Below are 13,674 nucleotides of genomic sequence, written 5' to 3'. Positions count from 1 at the left end.
TAAGTATTGAAAACTTATATAAAAAATAAAATATTTTCGCACTCTCTATTTCTTTTTTATAAACATTTTCAGATTTTTGAAAGATAAATTTCAAATACCACAAACCGTTTCATTTAATTTTCTATTAACAAATTAATGATGAACTCCATAGAGTAAATCATTTCCTCAAGTTTTTTTGAAAAACCATCCGTGACAAATCTTTGATTCTTGTATTTGTTTTACACTACAATGTAATCAAGCAGAAACTCTCGTAGAGTGTTGTAAACTTAACTTTGAAAATAAAATATTTTCTCACCTCTCTATTTCTCTTTCATAAATATTTTTATATTTTTGAATGATAAATTTCAAATACCACAAACCTTTTTATTTAATTTTCGATTAACGAATAAAGATGAACTCCATAGAGTAAATCATTTCCTCAAGTTTCTTTTTAAAAACCATCCGTGATAAATCATTGTATTTTGTATTTGTTTAACAATACATTGTAAGCAAGCAGAAACTCTCGTAGAGTGTTATAAACTTAACTTTGAAAATAAAATATTTTTCCACCTCTCTATTTCTCTTTCATAAATATTTTCATATTTTTGAATAATATATTTCAAATACTACAATCCTTTTTACTTAATTTTCCACTAAAAAATTTATTATGAATTACATAGGTAAAATCATTCCCTCAAGTTTCTTTAAAAAATCATCTGTGATAAATCATTGATTTTTGTATTTGTTTTACAATACAATGCAATCAAGCAGAAATTCTCGTAGAGTATTGTAAACTTTAAAATTTAGAAAATAAAATATTTTCTGGCCTGTCTATTTCACTTTTATAAATATTTTCATATTTTTGAATGATAAATTTCAAATACTACAATCCGTTTTATTTAATTTTCCATTAAAAAATTCATTATGAATTACATAGGTAAAATCATTCCCTCAAGTTTCTTTAAAAAATCATCTGTGATAAATCATTGATTTTTGTATTTGTTTTACAATACAATGTAAGCAAGCAGAAATTCTCGTAGAGTGTTGTAAACTTTAAAATTTTGAAAATAACATATTTTCTGGCCTCTCTATTTCACTTTTATAAATATTTTCATATTTTTGAATGATAAATTTTAAATACCGCAAACCCTTTTTATATTCAATTTTCCATTAACAAATTAATGATAAACCCATAGAGTAAATCATTTCCTCAAGTTTCTTTTTAAAAACCATCCGTGACAAATCATTGATTTTTGTATTTATTTTACAATACAATGTAAGCAAGCAGAAACTCTCGTAGAGTGTTGTAAACTTTTAAACTTAGAAAATAAAATATTTTCTTACCTCTCAAATTTCTCTTATTAATTCCGTTGTATTTACCATTCTAGTCTATTTAATAGTTCTTATGAGATAAATTATTGAATTTGTTTTTCCTAGCAAAATTTATATGTAAAAAAATATTTTCTCACCTCTCTATTTCACTTTTATAAATATTTTCATATTCTTGAATGATAAATTTTAAATACCGCAAACCTTTTTACTATATTTTCCATTAACAAATTAATGATAAACTCCATAGAATAAATAATTCCCTCAAGTTTCTTTTTAAAAACTATCTGTGATAAATCATTGCTTTTTGTATTTGTTTTACAATACAATGTAATCAAGCAGAAATTCTCGTAGAGTGTAGTAAATTTTAAAACTTAGAAAATAATATATTTTCTCACCTCTCAAATTTCTCCTGCACGAATATCTAATGTTGGAATAGTTGGGACTTCAAATGTCACAATCCTTTTAATGTAATTTTCGATTATCAATAATGAATTTGGTTATTTCATTAAGATACTTTAGAACAGGGCATAAAAATAATTTATTCGATTGATTAAATCTACGTATCAGTTATATAAATATGTATTTTTTTGTTTTAATGTGTGGTAAGGAGAACTATAATTTCGAAAACCTGAACCCTGGTAAACTGTCATTATATGAACGGAAAAATTACTAAAGGAATGGTTTAAATACCTTATATTTTAACTCATGTTGTTTTTTTTTTTACACCTGAAACATTTTAACAGAATTTTGTTTTTCTCTGCATAAAAGAATTTTCTTAATTTATTTTTTTCATTAAAAAATTAATCATGAACTCCATAGAGTAAATCATTTCCTCCAGTTTCTTTTTATAAATCATAAGGGGTAAATCATTGATTAATGTATTTGTTTACAATACACTGTATGCAAGCAGAAACACTCGTAGAGTGTTGAAAACTTTAAAACTCGTAAAATAAAATATTTTCTCTCCTAGTTTCGTACAGGAACATCTTCATACTGTGGGATGACGAATTCTGAAAGGTGAAAAAGAGAGCAGTGGGAATTGCTTTTTATTACCTAGTAAGTTTTATGGCTTTAAATTCAAATTTCCGTAAATTCGATTATTTTTATTGCCGGTTTTATTTCCCCAGTTATATATGCAAGAGCATGAATTTTATCGCTCGTTTTATTTCCCACACTATTTTTAACTTTTATAGAATAAAAAAAAATTAATAAAAAAGTAAGCTTCTTTTTTTTCTTATTCTAAAACGCACGGCGGGGATATTACAAATTCAATAAGTTTCACTTTTCTTTCAAAAGTTTAAAAAAAAAAAAATATTGCGGTTTTATATTGTGTTATTTTTTTTTTCATTTTTATTATAAAAGGTTTTTAATAACTCAACCTTATGCTGCGACTTCCTGGAAAGTGTGGCAATAAATATTTTTATGACAAACCTTACCCGTGAGTGTTTTTTTAAACAAATTTTTATTAATATGCGACTATTTTTTACGAGGCACTTTTCTTGACATTTTATGTTTGAATCAGTAATTTTGGAGAAACTACCTAAGGAATTTTGCGGTGAATATTTTTGAAATACTGTTCTGAAATGAACAATTATCTCAGCCGCTACTGCAAATTAATTTTAGAAGATTCACGAAAAACTATCGTCTGCTTTGACTTGAGGCAGTGCCACTTTTAAGGAGTAGGCAGAAATTCTAATACCTCTGCAACTTTTTTATACACCTGTACATAATTTCATATAATTTTTTAAAATATTTTTTTTTTTTCTTAAATTCTTTTCTCTTTTACTAGTCTATTTTCTATTATGTTTTACCTGTCTATAATCCTTCTAACCTGTCTCTTATTTTGTGTGTTGACCGTGGAAGTAACTTAGATTTCTCTGGATTAAATGCTATTCTTAAACCTAAGTTGACCAGAAAAATAAGAAAAAAAATATTTTTATTAAAAATTTTTATGCTGTTATGTTACATTTTAAAATTACCCCAAAGTGTTAAAATAGTAATAAAAACTAACTTGCTTTTAGTAAGTTGATAATAAGAGAAACTTTACAGGGTTTTTGTTACAAATAGGTTTGCAACTACAACGATATAATTTTTAAAATAATGAAATAAATATACGGTTTATTTTTCAGTTGCTAATATTTTTTCTTAAAATTTTTTATGCTCTTATGTTACATATTAAAATTACCCAGAAGTGTTGAAATAGTAATAAAAACTAATCTGAACCTTTTAATAAGTTGATAATAAGAGAAACGTATTAGGGTTTTTGTTGCAAATAAGTTTGTTATTACAACAGTGTAGTTTTTGAAATAATGAAATAAATATACTGTTTATTTTTTAGTTGCTAATATTTTTCTAATTTTTTTTTTGTTATTATGTTAAATACTAAAATCACCCCAAAATATTAAAAAAGTAATATAAAGTCACTTAAACCTTTTACTAAGTTGATAAAAAGATAAACTTATTACGATTTTTCTTACAAATAGGTTTACAATTACAACAAAATATTTTTTTAAATAATGAAATAAATATACTGCTTACTTTTAGTTGCTAATATGTTCTAGTGAATTTGTATTTAAAAGCAAAAACCCATAGTGAATAGCTTTTATTCACAACTAATAAAACGAACACATCCATTTTTTTTTAAATCAATCAGTTTTCACATAGCAAATTATAATTCATTCTGTAAATTGTTTCATTTCCTTCACATCCAAAATTTATAAATTTAAAAATTCAGAAATGTAAACAAAAGATCGATTTAAGTTTCAATTTTAAAACTGGATTTTATGACTACAATGTAACATCGTAATCTTAGAAAAATAGACAAATGCTATTTTAAAGTTACACGAAAGCCAAACACGAAAAAAAAATTTCATCGCTTTTTTTATATATCTAAATACATATACTATAAAAATTGCAGCATTACTAGAAAATTTTCTAGAATGGGATTTCCCGAGTTTTTTCTAGTAATTCACGCAGTTCTTTTTTCAAGTATTATTTTCTGGAATAAACTTAGCAAAGAGTACATAGATTTCCTTAGTAATAATTCCAAGAAACTGTTAATAGCATTACAGGTGCTTGCCTTGTATATTTACCAAGAAGCATTCAGCACGTTAACTAAGGAGCTTTCAGTAACTATATAAGCAAAAACACCTGCAGATGAACACGTAACACAATTTAGACAAACTTACGTACACAATTGTAAATTTTAAATTAGCAAATGCAGCAAGAATGAAATTAAATTAAAAAATGAATTAAATTATGTCACCCTAGAAAAACATGGTTTAAAGCTCCATTTATAGTCATTGAAACGACATATTTAAAAGTAAATTATTTACTCTTAAGATCGATGTTGTTTTTCTTAGTAAACGTTGTTAGCTAGTCGATGCCTTTTTTTAATAGATGTTTTTTTCTTCTTCTTTTTTATACCTGTGACGGCTCAATCGCTTGTTATTTCATTTTTGAGTTCGTTGATGCCAACTGGAAAAAGAAATTTCATAGGTTTTTTAACTATCTACTTTCGTATGTACGCAATAGTATTTCATATAATAAGATAGCTAGAGAGAAATTTCATAAAATTTATTTAATTACTACTTTTTGTTTAGATATTATCTAAGAATAGAAATTGAGACGAAGATTTATTAGATTTATCTCTTTTCAGTTATATGGGTTTTTTGTTACGTAACTTATTTTGTATCACTTTTCAAAAACAAATACTATTATTCAGAAAAAAAACTTTCCTGTTTAAATAGAAATATTTTTCTGACGCTTGATACTGACTTTGATTTAAAAATGAATGAATTCTTTGTACAGCAGGAATTCTTAATAATGAATAGCTGACAGATTCTTAAATTAAATCTTCTCCTCGTTTTCGCATTCCTGTTACATTTAGTCCCGGAAAAATTCAATTTTTACTCTTTCAAATGACAAATTTAAATAAAAGCTTCAAGAAAAATCTCATTTTGGTAAGAAGTTAGAATAAAAAAAAGAAAAAGAATTACGATGAGGAAGATTTAAGTGAAATGTTTTCATTCCAGTGCCCTTCTCTTTTATAAAGGAAAACTTTCATTCCATTTTTTTTTCTTTTTTTGTGATTTAAATGTATTTTTATTTTTGAGAATGAAGCGAAAGAAATGTTTTAATCAAAGCTGAAAACGATGATTTGCGTGCAGACGATAATTTGGTGCACGAATAAAAAAAAAATTGGTACGGATAAAAATCGTTTGGAATTTCCTCTCTTTTTAAGCGAAGAATGTTTGATGTAGTCATCACTGTAATATAGTAGAAGAACTTTGTAAAACTGTTAAATTTATGGAATAATCAGCATTAAAAAAGGTGGAAATATTTGCTACTTTTAGTTTTTAGGAACTTTAAAAATTCTTTTCGAAAGTATTGAAGAATTCTGTAATGATTTAGATTTAAAGTTGATTTTCGAAAAGAAAATAATTTTTTTCATCACGAAGTTTCAATTAATCAATCACTGTGTGTCAAGTGCAGTAAATTGAAGAAAGCACAACATAATGAAACTATTTTGGCTGATTTAAAGTTTTTTTTTTTTTTTTTTAAGTTCGATTTTAAGTTGTTTTTGCTAACATCATTTATTTTATTTTGAACTATAGACTAACTCTACAGTCTTTTTTGGAAAGAAAAATAAGTTTAAAATTTTTAATTAAATAACTTATTTTGAAAACTCTTTTGTATTTAATATAAATGCGTATTATTTCTTAATATTCACTATGAAACACGTTTTAATGTTTTCAAGCTCACTTTCCTCAGTATTGATTCGTTACATTTATGTAGTGTTTTTTTTTTTTTTTTTTTTTTTTTTTTTTTNTTTTTTTTTTTTTTTTTTTTCTTCGCTTGAATATTTATTTGTAACTCCTAAAAAGTATATTTTCTTTGCTTTACTTTGACATGGATTTAAAAAAAAAAACTTATTAAGAGTGGTCTTCACGGAACACCTGATATATATGCGTTTATATATACATCACTTTTTGAAAATCATAATTTCAGAAGATAACAACCTTTTTGTTACCAATGACTATTTCGTATTTTTTGATTAAAAAAAATTCTGAAGTACTATTTTAAAATGTGAATAATAATAGCTTCCAAAAATTTCCAAAACAAGGGAAGATATCTTTTTTTTTACGTATAGAAATATGCGCTTTTTTACATCATTTTTGAAATTATTAATTCATAGGAAAACTATTTTATTGTTATTAATAATTATTCTATATTTTTTGATAGAAAAAATCCTGAAGAACAATTTTAAAATGTGAATAATAATATCTTCCAAAAATCTCCAAAACAAGGGAAAAGATTTTTTTTCGTACGTATTAATTACGTAAGTAAAAATTAACGCGTTTATATCCGAAGAAAATATTTTTAGTTGATAAATATTTTTCCAATGTTTAGTTTATAAATTCTAATTAATTTAAGTACGGCATATTATTAATAAAAATATTAATAAAGTTCATTATTTATTATATTTACATGATTTTAAAAAAGTTATAGCGCGCAAAACTGTCATAAACTAATTATTAAGGTAACTGAACGTTATACATAATATTTAGTTTAATTTACGGAGAATAAAATTAGTTTTTGATGTTTAATTTACATTAATTTCGAACGAAAAATGACAGTTAGTTAACGTTCTAGTAAACTATTACCAAAGATAATCTACAACATTATTAAATTAAGATAAATGCAAATTGCATAATAAATTAAAATATTATGCTGCATTTCAATTTTTTTTAAATATTTTCTTCCGTTTTATTGTTCTCAATTGAAGCAACAAAAAAATGGCAAATTTTAAAATTTTGAGACAATAAAATAATTTTATCATTTTGGTTTAGTACAAAACTAAAATTTATGTAAAACTTAAAAATAAGTTTTTATAATAATTTTTCTGCGTTGTTTTATCCAGAAAAATTTAAGACAAATTTTTTTAATAAAATATTTAGCTGTGAAATAAGTACTTTAGTATAAAGAATTACTTTTACCACCTATTTTAATGCATTATTACTCGTTTGTTAAAATAATGTATTAAAAATATGCGGAAGAAGTCATGCTATATACTAAATCAGTCACTTCACAGCTTAATATTCTTTTTTTAAGAAAATAAGACTTATATTTTTTTAGATAAAACAATGCAGTTCGATTATAAAAAATTTAAAAAAAAAAACATAGTATTAACTTAGCATTGGATTAGTTATTAACCAATTTTGAAATGCAGATTTTTTGTAATTCCTCCCCTTCATATATATTTTTCGAATTCGATTCAACAATCCAGACAGATAATGAGTCACTTATATAGGCTATCACTAATATTTAAGCAAGTGGGTTACAAAACTGTTATCGAAATTTCCTGAATCCCTATTTAAGAAATCGAGATAGGAAACATCCAATCTCATTAGACAGCCAGAAAAAAATAGAAAAGTTTAAAAGACGTAATTAGATATGCATCTAAGTTTCATCAAGTAATCAATCTGGTTTTGATCTCGCTTTCTTTAATATTGATTTGACAAATTTTGAACGGATATTCAATTATTCCTCACTTAAATAATAATCGGTAACGTTTAATGCGATTATTTATTTTACTTTATTTCTGACAAAGATTTTAAAATTCGTTCATAAGGGAAGTAATTGCACAACACCCAATAGGTATATGGAGATAAAAAAAGAAAGATTAAATTTCACAAACACAATTCGTATCAACGTAGTGAAAGGAACACGATGTCTCCGTTTCCCCATTTTAGTATCGGGGAAAGAAAAAATTTTTTCTCTAAACACGAAACGCGTTTAACGCGATATGTTACCATTGCCTCAATCTTCTAAATAAATTCTATGAATTCGTATAAATAAACTCTATAAATTCGTAATTCTATAAATTCATATCTTTTAAAGATTAAATTTCGCAAACACAATTCGTATCTTTTTAAGCGTTATTCTACGTAGTGAAAGGAACGCGATGTCTCCGTTTCCTCGTTTTAGTATCGGGAAGAAAAAAAAATTTCTCTAAAAACGAAACGCGTTTAACGCGATATGTTACCATTGGCTCAATAATCTAAATAAATTCTATAAATTCGTATCTTTAAAAGATTAAATTTCACAAACACAGTTCGTATCTTTTTAAGCAATATTCTACGTAGTGAAAGGAACGCGAAGTCTCCGTTTCCTCGTTTAATATCGGGAAACCAAAATAATTTCGCTTAACACGAACCGCGTTTAACGATAAGTTACCATTGCCTCAATCTTCTAAATAAATTCTTGCAAACGAAACAAAAAAATCTCTAAACACGAAACGCGTTTAAAGTGATGTGTCGCTATTGCCCAATTCTAGTAAAGAAAAATAAATCGTTTCTCTAAACACGAAACGCGTTTAACGCGATATGTCCTTATTACCCCATTCTAGTAAACAAAAGAAAAAGTCTTTCTTTAAACGCGAAACGTGTTTTCTCTCTTCGCAAGAAAATCAAATCATATCACCTCAAAAATATATTCTATATTAGTGGATAATGTGCGGTAAAGATTGCAGTTAAGGTGAAGTTTTGTCAAAGTGCTTTACTACAAATAGCTTTATTATTTTTCCCCTTTTTGCTTTATTATTTTTTTAATGCATTTAAAATAATCAGACATTAACTGTAGTTGAGAAGCTACCACATTCAGAACTGTTTAAATGATTCCACCAATAACTTATTACAAAATGGCTTTTGTTTTTCTTGCGTAAAAAAACTATTTTATGGTCTTTGTCCACTTTAGGTAAATACTCATGGTACCCCAGAAGTATATACTCCGTTTTTCTTGTCAAACTTAGTCTGCAACACTGCATAGTTACCTTATTTCAAGTTCTTTCCGTTTGAAAATGCAATTCCATCTCTTGAGTCATTTAACTCTCTCCTTTCGATTCTGTAAAAATATATGGTGAACAGAACAAAAATTAACAACTCATAATTTATTTATAAATATAACGTAAAAATTATTATTCCAACTATTTGGTTTAAATACGCATTTCATACTCTAATAATGAATCATAAAATTTAAAAATTAAATAATAAATTCTATTTTTGTAAATGAAAGCCAGTATTAAAATCAAAAGTTTATACCATAGTACTCAGACCATTTAGAACTTTGAGACGTTTTAAGAAAGTAAATTAGAAATATAAAAATTTCTACACCTACGTTAGAAAAACTATCAAATTTTCTTCCGAGTTGCTTTCCGTCTTCAAAATAATAACCCTTTTGAAATTTGTTCCATAACATTTGAATTTTATAAACAAGTACGGCCTATCTTATTCCTATTAGTCTGAAGGAGAAACTGAGTTTTGTGTTGATATAATTTAAAACCGAATTTGAAGTTTCCATTATATGAAAACGAAACTTAAGCAAATAAAACAAAAAATTGTAAACATCGTCTGCGTGTTTGATGTCTGTCTAATTTAAAAATCAAATAGATATTTTCCTTATGCAAACTATACTATATTATTTTGCATCACTCCATTTTCAAGTTTGCCCGAAAATATTTTATTTCAAGTTCGTAAAGACTACCACTGCCGAGACAGCACGCATCGTTAAGAGAAAATTTCAGACGACTTTTCGATTCTATTTCTGGCAACACAAAGGCATTAAGCATGAGCAATAAAACGGGAGAAAATATCGCTTTCTTTCATTAAAATTGCCTGGTCCAATGAGCAAGGAGAAAGCGATTATCCCGCGTTGAAGGGATAGGAGGGAAAATTGGGAATTGGAAACAAGGAACCGTTCAAAATTAAGTTGTGCGAATTGGCAGTGTACGTCATTATTATCTGTTCTGGAGTGTAACATGCTTTTGTTTTATCCTTTCTCTTCTCCTTAAATATTCCCTTCCTTCTCAAAACGGCGTTACACTACTCGTTACACTAAATTAAAACATCCAAAGTTTCGAGAAGTGGAAGTTAAATTGAAAGGTACAACTGATGAGCAAATACACTCTTGTGAATTGTTTCTTGAGATTGTTTCGTACTCAGCCAAAATGTTTTATGATTGATTGAAGGAATGATTGCATTCAAGTACATTATAATTAAAAATTGTAAACTATTTTCTGGGTGATTTATTAATGATTCCATTTATATTGCTTTTATGGCTTAACATCATATTTTATTACTAGGTTTTAGAACACTTTTGCCATTCAAAATGAAATTAATACGTTGTTTTTGAGATAGAATAATTTTAATTTTACTGTGTGAGGAGTGTATAAATGGCAGTTTAACGTATCGTGCAGTCATTTATTCCGAAAATATATATCTTGACATTTTGCTTTTACAAATATAGAACTAATAAACCACGAACTTTATTGTTAGCTGTTATGGAGTGTAACATGACTTTGTTCTATCCTTTCTTCTCACCATAAATATTCTCTTCCAAATCTAAACGACTTTATATTTTTTTCTACACTAAATTAAAACATCCAAAGTTTCGAGAAATTTAAATTAAGTTGACTGTTAAGTGAAAGTTAAGTTGGTATAACAACTGATGCGAAAATACACTCTTGTGAACTCTTTCTAGAGGTTATTTCGTAATCAGCCAAAATACTTCATGATTGATTGAATGACGAATATTTCATAGATGAAAATAGAAATTGCGCAGTTTCGTCTATGCCAGTTTTTGCGCCAATATTTACTCTATTCTTGCCGTACTAAAATCGTTTTTTAAATTTTAATACCAAATTTTCAAATAATAATAATTTTTAGTTACATTGTGCAACAATTACCTTCATTTTATTACTAAAATTAATTCTACTACAACTACAAGCATTTTCTTACAAATGTTAATTGCGCAACAATTACTTTAATTATCAGAATTTTTTTACTCAGATTAATTGTTAGTATACACATATATATATGTAATACAAAAATTAAATACTTTTGTATTAATGAAAGAATTAAAACTCTTTCGTTTTCATAAAATGTCTTTGTTAAAGAATAAGCGTAGAGAGATTCTATTTTGGGAATTCAAGGCTGAAAACATACCATTGAAATATAAATAGATTTATATTTCAAAGGAAGAGTTATTTTTAGAATCGTTCCCTTTTTCAATTCCATATAAGGAAGCAGAAATGATTTTCCTTAATGCGTAAGGTTACAAGGAATGTACGAATGTGCCTTTTTACTTCAAATCTATGTTGGTATAAAACGTAAGANAGATAGATAGATAGATAGATAGATAGATAGATAGATAGATAGATAGATAGATAGATAGATAGATAGATAGATAGATAGATAGATAGATAGATAGATAGATAGATAGATAGATAGATAGATAGATAGATAGATAGATAGATAGATAGATAGATAGATAGATAGATAGATAGATAGATAGATAGATAGATAGATAGATAGATAGATAGATAGATAGATAGATAGATAGATAGATAGATAGATAGATAGATAGATAGATAGATAGATAGATAGATAGATAGATAGATAGATAGATAGATAGATAGATAGATAGATAGATAGATAGATAGATAGATAGATAGATAGATAGATAGATAGATAGATAGATAGATAGATAGATAGATAGATAGATAGATAGATAGATAGATAGATAGATAGATAGATAGATAGATAGATAGATAGATAGATAGATAGATAGATAGATAGATAGATAGATAGATAGATAGATAGATAGATAGATAGATAGATAGATAGATAGATAGATAGATAGATAGATAGATAGATAGATAGATAGATAGATAGATAGATAGATAGATAGATAGATAGATAGATAGATAGATAGATAGATAGATAGATAGATAGATAGATAGATAGATAGATAGATAGATAGATAGATAGATAGATAGATAGATAGATAGATAGATAGATAGATAGATAGATAGATAGATAGATAGATAGATAGATAGATAGATAGATAGATAGATAGATAGATAGATAGATAGATAGATAGATAGATAGATAGATAGATAGATAGATAGATAGATAGATAGATAGATAGATAGATAGATAGATAGATAGATAGATAGATAGATAGATAGATAGATAGATAGATAGATAGATAGATAGATAGATAGATAGATAGATAGATAGATAGATAGATAGATAGATAGATAGATAGATAGATAGATAGATAGATAGATAGATAGATAGATAGATAGATAGATAGATAGATAGATAGATAGATAGATAGATAGATAGATAGATAGATAGATAGATAGATAGATAGATAGATAGATAGATAGATAGATAGATAGATAGATAGATAGATAGATAGATAGATAGATAGATAGATAGATAGATAGATAGATAGATAGATAGATAGATAGATAGATAGATAGATAGATAGATAGATAGATAGATAGATAGATAGATAGATAGATAGATAGATAGATAGATAGATAGATAGATAGATAGATAGATAGATAGATAGATAGATAGATAGATAGATAGATAGATAGATAGATAGATAGATAGATAGATAGATAGATATAGATAGATAGATAGATATATATATATATTTATATATACGATGTTAATAAATGCATACTTGAACTAAAAACAGATTAAAAGACAGGATGTGAATTAAGTGTGAGAAAGAGCCTTTCGTTAAATATATAATTTAGTAAGCAAAATAATATTGTATGATATAAAATATGCGCCGAATGTATAATGTATAATAATAATAATAATAATACGAAATATACGCCTCCCAATGAGGTAAAACGGATTCGTAATCCCATCCATAGCTGGTTGATACGAATTCCGCAACCAGCTCGTACCATTCTGACGTAAAATATTTTCAGTGGTAGACGGATCAAGGGTTAGAGTCCCTTTACCGTCAGGATAACCGTGAGATGTTTTCCTCTCCATGTAACTCAAATGCGGGTTAGTTCCATCAAAAGTCCTCCACGAAGGTAAGATCAGCTCGCTTGTCTTCTGGATATTCGAAATTACAAGGCTACGGAGTTGAACATTGAATGTCGTAAACTCAGAATTGGGTCGGCTGTTCAACGACGGTTATAAAATAAGAAAGGCATCAATTTTGTTTTATAATTTTGTTTTTATAATTTTGTTTTATATTACTTTCATTTTTCTTAACGTATTTTGAATAAACTTTTTTAATGGCATAATACTCTCATTTTTATTTCAGAATAACATTTGTATTTTTGAGGAATGCACGTAATTTATAATAAGCCTTATCAAGACCTTTGCCTGATTAGCCAAATTTTTTTATACTTTGACTAATTATCTTTTGTCATTATATAGAATGCCTAGCTGTATATATACAATGACGAGGGAAAGTATGTAATAATTTTCCTGTTTTATACTTTTGGCAAAAATGTTTGACATTATACACATTACCTAAGCATTC

General features: G+C 26.3%; 1 protein-coding gene across 6 annotated transcripts in view; it reads left to right on the top strand.

Annotated features, from left to right (window-relative positions):
- The window catches only part of LOC107451346 (latrophilin Cirl), a 627,655-nt gene that overhangs the window by 206,882 nt on the left and 407,099 nt on the right, over positions 1 to 13,674 (top strand). Inside the window, exon 4 of one of the 6 annotated variants that reach the window (XM_071177654.1) lies at positions 2,282 to 2,367. The exons of the other annotated variants lie outside the window; for them this stretch is intronic. The gene's annotated coding sequence lies outside the window, so the exon portion shown is untranslated. The remainder of the gene's footprint in view (positions 1 to 2,281; positions 2,368 to 13,674) is intronic. 6 annotated transcript variants of the gene reach the window in all.

The sequence above is a fragment of the Parasteatoda tepidariorum genome, chromosome 2 (assembly GCF_043381705.1).
Source record: "Parasteatoda tepidariorum isolate YZ-2023 chromosome 2, CAS_Ptep_4.0, whole genome shotgun sequence".
NCBI classification, from domain to species: Eukaryota; Metazoa; Arthropoda; class Arachnida; order Araneae; family Theridiidae; genus Parasteatoda; species Parasteatoda tepidariorum.
This window is presented reverse-complemented; position numbering and strand designations above follow the sequence as displayed.